Here is a 13,419-nt window from a genome sequence, read left to right on the forward strand (position 1 = left end):
GATAGGGACTGTTCAGGTTCTGTTCAGGTACTGAAAGCAGAAGAGCTGTCAGAGTGTTGTCCTGGTCTGCTGAGAAGGTGCATGACCCACCCTGCTCAGCTGGCTCAGCACCACTTACACACTTACTGCCACTGTGCTCACCGGTTCAGTACAGTGAGACCAGCCAAGCTTAGAATTGGTTTCATTAGGAAGCTTAGAGAAAAACTTCGCTGCAGTGAAGTAAAAGGAGTTGCTGAAAACCATGGAGTTTAGAAGTTAAATATATATGAAATGAAATTTGGTTTCAATTCATAATATTTCTTCCAGTAGTCAAAGAAGGCTTCAATCACAAGATATGAAACGTGATTGTTCTTCATGGGCTTACTTTAAATATGCAGGTAGCATGCAAAAAAGGGTTGGTTTTCCTTGGGAAGCCTTGAGCCTTCAGGACATCAATTCCTTACTGTCAGATGACTCCAGAGGTTAACTGGACTTGATGGAGAAGTTTTTTAGCTTCCACAGCGTACCAAAGCATAGTCCTAAAGTATTTGTGTTTAAAGATCACCTGTAGAGTTAACAGAGACCAATCTGGAACACAGACCTAAGGTAGATGAGCACATTTTCTGAAAGGAATGAGCTGCCAAGTGTTTGCTATGTCTTGACACCAATCTAACAGCTCAGTTCAACTGCAGAAACACATCACTAGCCCAGATCTAGTCTGATTTTACAGACTAACAAGTTTGGTACAGGCCGTACTAAATTCCTCCAAGTTCTAAGCTGTGACAAGGGTAGAAGGAAAGATAAAGAAGATTTAGGACTTCATATCCCTTTGGAAAAAAACAAGATGTGTTCCAGGGACTTCCATTTAAACTAGTTTGTCCGTTCTCAATAACCTTCTGAGAGGATTATACCTGTGCAATCTACTGAAATTCTTAGTCTCTTTTTTTTTTTTTTGTGGGGAGGGAGGGAATGCTTTCCAGAGATGTAACCATGTTGTTTATGTGACATCTGCCTGTGCCTGCAACCCCTATTTTCAAATGTATTTTGAACCTCTTGAGTAATTTATTTAAAGGAGGCGTGCAGGACTCAAAATTCCTACAAACTAAATGTGGGGTTAGGGAGAAAGACCCAAATTAGTGTCTCCACTGAGGAAAGGCAGGCAGAATTACTTCCATTTGGCCACAGTTGCATGTCCAGAGACTGTGCACATCTGCCAGCAACCAAACCACAAATAAATAGCTCTGTATGCTGTCTTTGACCAGCGAAGTGTCCATGGGACAAAAGACAGTTCATAGGAAACTGAACTTCATTAACTGCTGCCTACAGAAAACTTGCTGTTATAAAGTGGAAGGCAACGTTTAGAGAATAGGGGAAAAAACAATATGAAAGACCATTATATAGTCTGGCTGAAGAACAATGGTCAAGTTATTAATTTAAAACAGACGTTCTGTTCTTAGTACTTCATAAACAGATAAAGAAGGAAATTCTCAGCAGAATTGGTAAGACTTGAACATATATATTAATGGGCCATGGGAGGAGTTCAACTAATCACATTTAAACTCTTTTAAAAGCTTATTTTCATTCACTCATTTTGGATTTTCAAATGTCCTGGTTTACAGAATCAAGTTTTCCTTGAAAGGAGGAAACTCAGCTACACACTGATGCAACTCAGGTGCCTTGGACTTGCTTTGGAAGTAGTGTTCCATCACATTCAATGCAACTGGGGATGGACTGAGTGTTTTTCCAGAACTATTTCAAATTAAGAATCAGGGTGCTCTCCCACTCTCAGGCAGCAGACTTTTGAGCAGATAAATTATTAATCTGGGGAGGACGAGTCAAATCCAGTGAAACTGTTGAAGTCAGCAAGTGATTTTCTTCTGAGTCCAGTGGGCTGGGAATCAAGCACACATTCCCTCCCTCTCAGGCAGAGGGACTGCAAGAAGCTGCCTCAGCAACTTTAAAATCTTGTTCTGAGTGGGAAACAAGGAATGCAAAAGGCCTCCAAAGCAGTCAGGGAACCAGAATTCTCAGGCTGCACTGTCTCTCCTCTCAGAGGACTTCACTCCAGACTCTTGCCAAGAGAGATCTATTTGGAAATGTGTTTTGCCAGATCATTTTGTTACTTTCTTAAAGAAAACTGATTAAAAAAATAAGCATAGTCCTATGACACCAGACATATAGGAGGGATGAATCACTCCTTACATAATTCTCTGTTTCATGTGAATTCCTGTAGTCATTTCATCCATGCATATATTTTTATCTACTAATATATATTTCTTAGGCATCTTTGGGCAGATTTTCAGCTTCTCTATGAAAATCTATTACAACATACATTTACATTATACATTTCATGTAGTTCATCTATGAAGAAAAGTAGATGATGACTTTGGACTTTGGTTATTCAGCTTGGGAATACAGCTGACTCACAAAGCTATGTTCCATATTTAGTCCCTGAACTATGGGATCTATGGGATTATTCACAAGTTTGAAATTAAGCATATGCTTCCACACATTGTTGGATCAGAAACTACAGTTACGGCTGATCTGAGCCAAGATTCATATTTGTTGAGCTAAAAAAAACAAAGGAACAAACTACAAACCTTACATCTGCAGGCTAATTTGAGCTCCTTTCACATTCAGGAAAGAAGGATGGGATTTCATAGAATCATAGAATAGGTTAGGTTGGAAGGGACCTTTAAAGGTCATCTACTCCAGTGGTTATTCAACCTCCCCTGCAATGAGCAGGGACATCTTCAACTAGATCAGGTTGCTCAGAGCCCCGTCCAACCCGACCTTGAATGTTTCCAGGAACAGAGCATCTACCACCTCTCTGGCCAACCTGTTCCAATGTTTCACCACCCTCATTGTAAAAAATTTCTTCCCTATATCTAGTCTAAATCTACCCTCTTTTAGTTTAAAGACATTACCCCTTGCCCTATTGCAACAGGCCCTGCTAAAAAGTTTGTCTCCATTTTTCCTGTAGGCCTCCTTTAAGTACTGAAAGACCACAATAATTTCTTCTTGGAGCCTTCTCTTCTCCAGGCTGAACACCCCCAACTCTCTCAGCTTGTCTTCATAGAAGAGGTACTCCATCCCTCTGATCATCTTCATAGCCCTCCTCTGAAGCTGCTCCAACAGGTCCATGTCTTTCCTGTGCTGAGGGCTCCAGAGCTGGACACAGTACTCTAGGTGGGGTCTCACCAGAGCAGACGGGTAGAATCAACTTCCCTTGACCTGCTGGCCAGGCTTCTTTTGATGGATGTCCTTCTGGGCTGTGAGTGCACATTGCCAGCTCATGTCCAGCTTTTCATCAACCAACACACCTAAGTCCTTCTTGGCATGGCTGCTCTCAACCCATTCTCTGCCCAGCTTGTATTGATACTGGGAGTTGCCTGGAGCCAGGTGCAGGACCCTACACTTGGCCTTGTTGAACCTCATGAGGTTCACACAGGCCCACTTCTCGAGCTTGTTCAGGTCCCTCTGGTTGGCATCACATCCCTCAGGCACATCAACCACACCACTCAGCTTTGTGTCATCCACAAACTTGCTGAGGGTGCACTCAATCCCACTGTTTACACCATTGATGAAAGCTATTGAATAGTACTGATCCCAGCACGGACCCCTGAGGAACACCACTTGTCACCAATCTCAATCTGGACATTGAACCATAGACTGCTACCCTCTGGATGGGACTATCCAACCAATTCCTCATCCACCAAACAGTCCACCCATCAAATAGATATCTTTTCAATTTATAGAGGAGGATGTTGTGGAGAACTATGTCAAAGGTCTTACAGAAGTCCAGACAGACGAGACTCATAGCTCTTCCCTTGTCCACTGATGTAGTCACTCCATCACAGAAGGCCACAACATTGGTCAGGAAGATGAAGCCACGCTGTCTGTCTCGAATCACCTCTGTCCTCTATGAGCCTTAGCATAGCTTCAAGGAGGATCCGTTCCGTGATCTTACCAGGCAGAGAGGTGAGGCTGACAGGCTGGTAGTTAACAGCACTGAGTGCTCTGGACCCACTGAAAAAAGTGTACAAGCATATAGTAGCTACTGGACAAGTATTGTTGTGCTTAACACATGTAAAATTGCTTCCTAAATATCTTATGGAAGAGCAGATGTGAGTCATACTTAGTAGCAATGTGGTTGTCACCCTTGATGCAAATTTTTCATAATTAAAAGGGAAATGCAGGGAAAAGAGGGAAAAGAGGAAGTCTCAGGCAGTCCACAATAGAGACTCCTGTTTCTAGCTCTGTAAATGGAGCATTCTGTTAGTTTAGGATGATAATCATGGTATGGATGCCATTAGATCTGGAAATTGTTTTATGTCTTTTTAAGACATTTCAGTAGCGACTCCCCACCTCCGAAAACCCAGAACATCATGGATCCTGTAAGTCCATTTGTCCTGGCCTTTTGTTTGGGACTAGTAACAGATGTTAGAATTAAATGTAAACTAACTGGTGTAAATAAAATGAAGATTGAGTCACTTGTTTGGGACAAGGGAAAAGGGAATGACGTTCTGCAAGCTGAACAACTGGTTCCAGGGAGCTGCATATAAACGATGAAGCAAAATCATCATAGAACAAAGAATGCACTACAGAAGCATCAACAGTGATGGTGGAATAGAGAGGTTAGTGTCTTATGATTGCTCAACGTTAAATGCCAAGTGCAACGCACACAGAAAGCCTTCTGCGTTCACCAGCACAAACCTAGAAACAGGAAAAGAAAAAACAAAACAAATTATAAAGAATTTGCGTCAAGGGTGACAACCACATTGCTACTAAGTATGACTCACATCTGATCTTCCCTAAGATATTTAGGAAGCAATTTTACATGTGTTAAGCACAACAATACTTGTCCAGTAGCTACTATATGCTTGTACACTTTTTTCAGTGGGTCCAGAGCACTCAGTGTTAAGAACTGCGCCTTTACAACAAAGACTGCCAGGATTGTTCTATAATATAGACCAGAGCCAGTCCTGTGTTGAGTAGGAAATGTTATTAATAAAAATGCGATCAAGAAGTTGGCTGATTATTAGTGAACACATTTGAATATAGCATGTGCTACAATGAGTGCCCCCTTCATCAACTTATCTTGTTTTATTTCTCATTCTCTAGGTCCTGTCTGGACTTGATCATGCACAATAGAAGTATTGGTGTTGCACTTGCAAATGAGAACTTAGGGGACCTGACGCTGCCAGAATGACCAGCCTCTGGAGAGAGCTGGGAGCATCATGGTGATCTGTCACGTGGTTGTACCCAAAATGTCCATATTTTAAGTTCTGGAGTAAACATCTTCTTGTTGAGGAGCAAAAATGGCCATTATCTGCGCTCAAGAATGTTCTGTTTTCACAGGCTTAGCTGTGAAATGACTGGGATTGATGACCTGCAAAGCCTTGTCCAATACTTTCTGCCATATTTTTCTTTTACTTGCTGCTGGCCTTGTTTCAGGGCTCAAGGTTTAGGGCTCCAACTATCACAAGTTAAAACATATCAACAGAAGATGCCTGGGTGCACAGTCTTAGCCTCCAAAAATAAAACCTTAGGCTAAGATTTCACAAGCAACTGAATCGGTTTAGATGATCACTACAGCCAAAGGGACTTGTCTTATTCTCCTCCCGTCTATTCCTCCTTCTCCTTGCCTTTTCCCTTCTTTCACCTCATCCCCTTACTCACAACTCCCATAAAACCCGTCCTGGAGAAAACCCAGCATCACTGAGTTGACAGAAAACAGTCCTCTTCTTTTTGTAAGGGTATTTTTTGTGATGTTAGTGAGCTAAATCTGCTCACAGTGGGATGTCATGGGTGCTTGTCAGGGTCCAATACTCACTGACTAGGTTCTGTTACATATTCCACATAAGCAGAGTTTAATGTTTAGTACCAAATTTACTTCTTTCAGATACTTGACATTATATGGAATTTTGATTTAGCACAGTGATAAAACAATGTACTGAAATCACAATGCAAGTACAGTATAGCAATTGCAACATAGACTTAAATTAAAAAAACAGAAGTGATTCCTATTACCAGTGCCTGCATTCTCACTGTCATGACACTGGGCAACCCCAATTACCAGGAAAGGATATGTGGAATAACTATCTTCTCTGAGCCTTCTGTTATTGGGGTTTGGTGGTCAGTCACAGTGCTGCAGCTGATGCAAAATAAGCACAAGGAGTCCAGAGCAGGGACAGAGAAAAGGAGCGGATGGGATTGGGAATTATAAACTGCTGAGTCAATTTATCTGGCCTCCTGAAATTACCACCCTAATTTAATTCACCATCCTTGTGGACTAAATAACTCCTACCCAGTAGGGAGAGGTATACAGAATTGTAATCACACACGAATTCTACATTCTCTGTTCTCCTGCATGTCTACTGTGGTCTAGCATCTGTATTTTGCCTACTATACCATCCATCACCAATTTCTGGAAACATGATCCTGAAAATCAGCTTCTCGTGGATAAGGAGGATGGAAATGAATCCTTATTGCCTATTACTGATCTCTGCTGTTCACATCAGAGGTAGTACTAAATCTGACTTTCTGGATACATCCTCATGGAAGATTTCAGAACCACATACAGACCCCCATGCTAGTGGTAAGTAGACTAGCCTACTTCCAAAACTAACCTACTTTAAGCAGGAAGGATCTTTGAAAGACCTAATCTACTCTGCTTTTCAGGTTGATTCTCCGTGGAGATCTGAATCCACTATTTCAGCGGTATTGCCAATTGTGGCCAGTCCAAGGAGTGACATCTTGAGCTGAACAGCAGTATAAAACACAAACACATCATCAGGCTATCTCTGACAGAAGTTTTCCATGTTTTCTAGCTTCAAAGCAAGACCACTAATATCAGTCTGCAGCGGCAGTTCTAGAGAAACTATGTGGGGTTTTTTCAGTTATGGAAAAGATATTTTAAAACAAGAAGCTGTTGGCTCAGCTCACCCTCATAAGGACAATCAGAATGGCAGCCTAGAGTCCATATTCACTGTTTTATAAAACAGAAAAAAAATCTTTACAGTTGGTTGTAGCCAGAGCTTCATTTACTGCTGGCTTCTGAAAAGCATTTTCTACTCACCCCATTTCCATCCCTTGCATTTCTTTCCTCAAAAAGGAGAAAAGTAAAACTTGGCAAACCCTCAGTTAGCATGCTGGTATCCCCTTTCTCCTCCACCTACTACAGTTACCTGGAAGGGCTAACTGTCAGTGCTTGTAAAGAAGTAATGTGCTAAATTCTTGGTTTGCAATATTTTCCCATATTGCCATAAATAGATAATTTTCGGTAAGAAAAGTCCTATATGTCTTAATAGGTTGGGCTCAGAGCATTTTAGAAAGGAGCTGTTTATTATTCTCATTAATTGAAAGGAGAAATGAAGCAGTTTGGACTTTGTCACCCAGTCAATCAATAGTAGAGAAATGCTTTGGACTCCTCTCTTTGCTCAGAGACCGGTGTCTTCATCAGTTTGAACACTCCTTGACACTGCTTGGTGGCTTTTGCCGTTCTATAAAAAGATGCAAGAAGTAACAAATGGAATAATGGTGATTTGCCATGAAAACTTCAGTGAATATTTCACTGAAATGAAAACAAGTCACTGCATAAGTCCAGACCCATAGAGTGTGATAAAATTCCCTAAACAGACATGTCTGGTGCCATAGGTTTCCCAGCACATCTACAGGGGAATGACAAACAAGTCACTGCATAAGTCCAGACCCATAGAGTGTGATAAAATTCCCTAAACAGACATGTCTGGTGCCATAGGTTTCCCAGCACATCTACAGGGGAATGACAGACAAGACACTGGATGTGGGGGAGACCTGTGCCCTTCTGGACTACAATCTGAATGTCACGTAGGGTGCCTTGGGGCATCTAAAAAGGCGAAGCACACCCATGTTCAACCAATTGCATTGAGATCGTGACATCTGCCTTTATATTTCAAGCATGCTGTGAAAGGAAGGGGACATAAAACTAAATCTCATGTCAGTGCTTAAATACAGTCCACAACTTATGTCTACAATATGTGCTTTGTATAGCCAACATTTGCCAAGAATTACCTCTGAGAAAAGACAATAATTGTCATGACTAAGACAGCTCTAGGCAAACTCTGACTTCACAATGAGACCCACTGCAACTGTACTGCCTCAGGGTTTTATTTTGGGTTTTTTTTTCTTTTTTTTTTTTTAATTATTAAGTATCTTTTGTACAATACTGGGAGAAAAATCAAGTTAGGAAATGCCAATGTGTGGGTTGCCCATGCAATCTTAAATCTTCTTCCTCATTTTACAATGAAGGTTTTAATTACATGACCATGGAACATTTATGTTACAAATCCCTCACCTCATTGAAGAAAGATTACATATAACAAACGAGCAAAGCAGAGTTCCTATCATGTTTTCAAGACACTACCTTATATGCTTTTTTTAAAATGTGGACTAGAACCTGGACTTGCTCTGTCGTACCTAAGATAGATGTGACAGTCACACTGGGCATTATTCATCCAAAAAGGAGTACCAGATCAAAACTGGATTAAGATGGTTTAAGAACCTGAATTCTTCTATCTCCTGCCTTTGGCTCTTTAGTATGAATCTGATCATTGTTTTCTTCTTTAGATCTTTTATTAGTAAAAAAAAAAAAAAAACAAAGCAAGAGTAGTAAATTCTCTACCAAAATTATGCAAAAATGGAGTGTCACTGAATAATTGAGTTAATCTAACAGTTTGAAACCACAATTTCTTAAAGTGTCCGCTTAGTGAGGTTTGGCAATTGATCTGCTGTAATGAGAAATTAAAGCTGGTGGTGTTATTATGAAATCTTTGCACACACAGCAATGTAATCTTAATTACAAGTTTTTCTCACAAGTAATATGGCTGGGTTTCTGTCGAATATGGTGCTTTTAGATCATTGAGCTATACACTGGCATTAGGCATGTACATGAATTTTCTTATTATCACCTTGTGCATCTTTGCCATCCTGTCTTTACCCACTAATTATTTTTGTTTTGTATATAGACTGTAAAGCTTGGTAAGGCAGACATCAACCTTCCGTCTTATGTTTGCACAGAAACCAGCCTAAAGGATCGAGGTTGGTTTATGAGACACCATCACAAATAATAGGAAAACCTCCTTCATCATAGTCAATACAGAAATTAATTTGTAACAGAGCGTTCTCCAAAACTACTTGAGCAGGGGACATCATCATTTGACTTTGCTCTAAGTTTGAGCCTGACTGTTCTGCCCAGTGAAGCCTTCAAGAGGAATTCTTCAGCAAATAGCTATGCTTTCCAAAGGAACACGTCACCTGTTGCTTCTGTCCATACTCTAAAAGACAAATTAAGCTGTGCATCTAAAAGAATTCCATAACTATAAAAGACAATGGTTACTAAAGGACTAATTACTGTATAAGTACCAACCACAGCTACAAGAACTGGACAAGGAATTCATATAAAGGGCTTGTATTCATCCATTCTTGTTAAAAGCAGGTGTAGTGATTATCTTGGGAATGATGGCATTTGGCTTGTACAAAGCATAAGAAGCCCTTTGTTGTGATACTGCTAGTTCTGGCATGGGAAGAGCTGCTTATGTACTGAGACCAAAGTCTTCTGAAACTGTGAGAGATTCTCTTCTCCAATTAGATGTGCTTAAATTACTCTCAATGTACTCTTTGTCTGTAAGAAATGGACCATCCATCCAGAAAAACTGTTTATGTTGTGTAGAGTAAAATTCAACTGAATTTATAATAGGAGATGTTCTGCATCAGTTGTCCAGTTAAAGACAAACCAAAGACCTGCGTTGTTTGCCAAGACCTGAGTTCAAGCAGTCTGTGTCCCCCACACAATTGTTGATGGTGTTTTTAGCAACCAAATGGAGTGGGAAGCTGTATCCTTTGTTCTTCTTCAGGGCATAAGCTATGCAGATATATGTCTAGTGGTGCTATTTGCACATGTATGGACAAAATTGAGTGACAAGTCCATCATGGTCCTTCCTGTCCTCAGAAATGTCCTCATACTAAAATGTAGCTTCTGGACTGTTTTATCTATATGAAATAGCTACAGGTATTATCACTATGTCCTGTGCTGCAAAGGGCACAAAGTCATTGTCACCTCTAAGAGATAAGAGGAAAGCAGTTTCTAGAGACTGATTATAAGGTACTAGAGCTCTCATCTATGCTTAGATCATAGAATCATAGAATAGTTTGTGTTGGCAGGGACCTTTAAGGGTCATCTAGTCCAACCTCCCCTGCAATGAGTAGGGACATCTTCAATTAAATCAGGTTGCTCAGAGCCTCATCCAACCTGACCTTGATGTAGGACTCTTTCTTTCAGATATGTAAAAAGAAATGCTCCAGATTTCTCCTTCCTCATTTCTCTTCCATCAATGTAATGCCACCACGTAGACCGAGAGTTCTCTGAACTCTGTGCAGGGGAAATATGTCAGGAAAGCAAGGCATAAATAAGCCATCACATAATATCATCAGAGAGCTGTAATTCTTGGGAAAACCCAAATCTCCTTAGAAGTTCTATACCCATAAAACTATCTTTTTCCATCTTGTAAACTCAAGTTTTTGACTGATGAGGCTGAGAAGAATCACATTTTCCTGCTCCATGAGATGTCTTGGTCTGGGTTTGCAGTACCGTTAGACTGACACACCTTATTCAGCAGGAATCTGTCTCTCCTTCTGGTATGTTCTCAAACTCTATTCAGAAGTGATGATCTGGACCATTTTCTCTGGCTGGTAGTTGGTATTTGTCTTTCAACCCGCTTCCTGTCTAGATAGCATTACAGTGACCTATCTTCCTTAAGCATTTTTAGGGGGGATTCCAGAGCCTTGGGTGGGGAATGCTGGTACCTGCATGCGTCTCCTAATGAGGCTGAGTGGGAGAGAGCAACTGATCTGTATATTTCTCCTGTTGACACACTCTGATGCCGAAGTGTGGAGCAGTCATGATGTTGTCACTTTACTGCCTGTCCCCATGAAAGCATGCTCATAGCTAGAGGCTGGTTTCGAACAGAGCTCATGTGCAGAGATACATTTTAATACTTGTCCTTTGCTCAGTGCACATGATCCATATGACTCAGCACCTACACCATATCGATTTGGTACACTAATTGTTTTAATTTCGAATGCTCTCCTTAATGCTGGTGAAAGCCACAAGAAGACCCTTGTGGCATTAATCCATAGGAGGATGAGTGTTATGTGCTAAACCAGAGATGAGATGAACAACTAATAAACAATTAATAAACAGGTCTCTTTTCTTCTTGACTCCCCTTTGCATATTGTTCTCCAACTTAGTTATACAACTTAAAGCACCTTCTAGGAATGTCACGCTTGATTATTAAACTTCATGGATGTTTAAATCAAAAACCTTTCATCTTGTCAAAAATTTTATTATACAGTTTATTGTGTAGTCATTGAAAGGGATCTATGTATGAAAAAATGCCAGAATTCAAGATAATTAGATCTTTTTAAGTGTTATTTCTGTTATTTGCATCGGTCAAGGAATAATTAACATAAGCCTCAATTCCCTCCTCTGTGTCAAAAAGATATAATGAGGTTGCATTTGCACTTATTCATTTTTGACAGTGTCTCTGATTATAAAAAAATAACGTCTTTAATCTGTACTTGATATCAAACCATTTTCTCTCTCCCCTATGAGCATTATTTCCTGAAAACTTGTACTCTCATTAAAAAAATTGAGAGCTATTTCAAATACCAAATATACCTTTCAGCATTCATCTTTGTGATCTGAAATGCATCCAAGAAGCTCAGAATAGTCCAAGACTCTTGTCCTGGTTTAAGATAGAACAAAAACAATTTTCTTTTCAGTAATTTTACTTTTCAGTTAAGCCTTTTCTAACTGACTGCACTCTCTGAAATTAACAATATATTTTTCAAACAGTGTCTGCTTCTAGCAGCGATAATGTCTGACATTCATAGTGAATACCAAGGAATGATACGCAGAGAGGCTGTTGTTTATACTTGTTGCTGTAACAACCAAGGTCAGCTCACTTTGTTATGTGCCACCTTGGAGGGTCGGAAGCAAAAAAGCATAGAGGGGTCGCACCTGCAGGGAGGAGCGGTCTGGACAGGTGACCCAAACCTGACCAACAGGGTATTCCATCCCATCTGCCCCATGCTCAGTATAAAAGCTGAGGGATCAAAGGGCTCAGCCTCTTTCTTCAATGGCTGGTGTCCGAGGAAGACTCTGTCTTGTTTGTCTGCCAATCCATGTGTTCCTGAATCCAGATCTGGAACCCAGTTCCTGTCTGCTGTTAAGTCCAGTCCCAGTACCTGCTGGTGATGTGACTCTCATCCTGGGAGCTTGATATTGGTTCTGTATATGTTTCTACATATTTCATTATTTTCTTATTAATATTATTATATTTTCTTTTTATTGTTAATATTTCATTAAAGCAGGTTTAGGGGCTTTTTTTCAACCCATAAGTCTCTCTTTCTCTCTTATTCTCTCTCCCTTCTCCTTCTGGGAATGGAGAGGGGTTAATAGAGAACATCTGCCGTTCGTTTAGGGGCCAGTACAGCGCAGCCTAAACCTTGACAAGTCTACTCACTGAACTAGCTGAGTTAAGCACACTAGGGAAAACACATGTATTTCTGCTTATCATGTAAGCTTTGTTGGACAAATGACATTATAAGTTTAATGTTAAAAATTAAAATGGAATCAGATGGGTTCGCACAAGGAGACGATCCCTGAGCCCTTCATTATGGCTACGATACTGGTCATGTTCTCACAGGCACAAAAGTCATTTTTTCCTACCTATGCTTACCTGGAGTTAATTATCAGATCAGAATTGGAACCTAATTATGGAGTATCTGATGCATCGTATCACAATAGCTATGAATTAACATTGAAGCTGAAGTTCAATGCACCTAGAAGAACAATGTATCTGGGCCTGCTGTCACAGCGGATGTCCAGGCCCTTCACAACTCAAAGCCACATTCAAATGAGGCCAGTGTCTTAGTGTGGTGTCAGCAGTTCTTGGTGTACTTGTTCTTGTTTCTTGGGTTTTTTTCTTGTTTCTTGTTCTGTTCCTGTTTCTTGTTCTTTTGCAAGAAGCAGTCCACCAATCTGTGGGAATACTAGAGGTGAAATCTTGCTAATCTGATGTAGACTTTGAAGTTTATGTGGGAATCCAGGATTACACCAGCCATCCCCAAATTATATTTCTGAACACACAAGGAAATGATATAGATCTCATTTGTGGCTCTAGCTTGATTAAAATGGAAAAGCCTACAAACTGTTCTTTTGCAGCAAATCTGTTTTGGCTGTCAAAATGTAAGAGCGAAAACATTCTTGCCCTGAGGAGAACATATGACAATATGGGGACTTCCATCCAAAATTTCCCCATTTATACACTGTGGAACTGTAATTCTTATGTGTAAGTGCTGATATTCAGAAATACTGCTCTTTCATGTACTCAAAAG

Source organism: Numenius arquata, chromosome 7, assembly GCF_964106895.1.
Source record: "Numenius arquata chromosome 7, bNumArq3.hap1.1, whole genome shotgun sequence".
NCBI classification, from domain to species: domain Eukaryota; kingdom Metazoa; phylum Chordata; class Aves; order Charadriiformes; family Scolopacidae; genus Numenius; species Numenius arquata.